This window comes from Ceratina calcarata, unplaced genomic scaffold (genome assembly GCF_001652005.2).
Source record: "Ceratina calcarata isolate Rehan_Ccalc_2016 unplaced genomic scaffold, ASM165200v1 scaffold371.2, whole genome shotgun sequence".
NCBI classification, from domain to species: Eukaryota; Metazoa; Arthropoda; class Insecta; order Hymenoptera; family Apidae; genus Ceratina; species Ceratina calcarata.
Genome location: NW_017160229.1, coordinates 509173 through 510764, shown reverse-complemented (window position 1 = coordinate 510764; position 1592 = coordinate 509173). Strand labels below are relative to the sequence as shown.

At 35.1% G+C, this 1592-nt stretch overlaps 2 protein-coding genes across 23 annotated transcripts in view; one reads left to right on the top strand and one right to left on the bottom strand.

Annotated features, from left to right (window-relative positions):
* LOC108625808 (lachesin) overlaps positions 1 to 1592 on the bottom strand; it is a 230065-nt gene that overhangs the window by 102177 nt on the left and 126296 nt on the right. The window lies entirely within an intron of this gene.
* FucTC (alpha-(1,3)-fucosyltransferase C) overlaps positions 519 to 1592 on the top strand; it is a 9399-nt gene continuing 8325 nt past the window's right edge. For 2 of the 3 annotated variants that reach the window (XM_026814275.1, XM_026814274.1), the window contains exon 1: positions 519 to 1053. The gene's annotated coding sequence lies outside the window, so the exon portion shown is untranslated. The remainder of the gene's footprint in view (positions 1054 to 1592) is intronic. The other variant, XM_018026103.2, reaches the window with a different exon arrangement.

Sequence of the window (1592 nt, the reverse complement as noted above, 5' to 3'; positions counted from 1 at the left end):
TATTCGAAAATTTAAAGCAGGTGATAAAATAATATTTTTAAGATTCAAAATTAGTGCACTTAGTCGTCAACTTCGAAATGGAGAAAATATTTACATTTTATCATCCCTTTACTAAAGTTATATTATAACTATAAAATACTTTGTACGTGACATTCTAAAAAATTTCAACATTTTTAATTCTTAGTAGGTCCCGATAGTATTTTCGCTCAGGGGCTCCTAAAAGCTTAATCCAGGTCTGCATGTATACAAGTATGCAGTGCATTTGACCAGTTGACTCACCATCGGTGTAGTCAGTCGGTAGCAGGGGTCGGATATTTTATCCCTCGACGCTCGCTTCCCCTGTTTTTCGCCCGTATTTCGATCCCCACTACTATTCCCCTCATGCGTGCTCATGCGCGTTCGCGAAGCTCTCCGCAGCGGTACCGTGAAAATCAGTGCATACCCCCACCAACTATTGGTCCCCACCATGGTCACGTCGTCCCCACTTTCCGGCCGAGGGATAAAATATCCAACCCCTGCGGTAGCGTCGGTAGTTGTCGACGGTTCTCGCGATACCTCGTTTCTGTGCCAGCCTTTCTCCTTTTGATGAGTTCTGTTCAAATTGCATTTATACATTGGCAACGGAGCGCACGCGATTCCCGACGTATTCGATCGTACATTATTGTGTCTCATCAACGATTTATCGAGTTTAAGAAAAATAGAATTTAACAACATTTTATTTAATGAGAAAATTCGAGGTCTTGGTGTACGTAGACTGACAAGAATTTAAATCGTATTTAAGGGAAAGTGAAGACGTCGGATCAACATCGATTAGTTATAAGAAGTTACAAGTGATTCGCGATTCCGGAAGATTACGAAGGCAGACGTTAACGGTTTTTCGAAATGAGAACAGTTTTTTGAAATAAAAAACGCGTCAAGGTGAGCGAAGAGGATACCGGAAATTGAAAATTGATAATTCAGTGGCTTTAAAAAAAGAAATGACTCTGGAAAACAATTCATTTCTCATTTCAACGATGCAAATAATATATTTGAAACACTCGTCAAAATGACCAGGTTCGATAACTAATAATGAGTGTGGTAGTATAGATAATAGAGATAATATAGTTACAGAAATAATGTACCCATATACATGTATTTTACATCTGTGCCAGTTTATGACCGATTCTTAAGGTTGTATTAGCATTTGAATAAGAACAATGACAAAGCATTGAAATTTCAACAGATATGTAATATGAGTTATTAGGTATTACATTAGTAAGACACCATACAAAATTTCAGAAATTTTGCGAGGCTATTAAACAAGCTATCACATCTTATTATGTTGAATGACAAAATTTTTATTTCATTTATAAGAAATACAGAAAAATTTATATAATTGTTAATACACGTTTTAAGAATATTTTAAAGTTGAAATAATACTAACTTCGAGGATATTATTTAATCGTAAGATAGACAATAAGAAGTAAGTGAAAGTAAGAATCGAAAGTCAGACTTGTAGAGAATCTAAACAGCTACGAATCAGGTACAATACTATCAAAAAGTATTGAAACCATATATTAGAGTATCAGAAATTATACATTAAAATTATGATT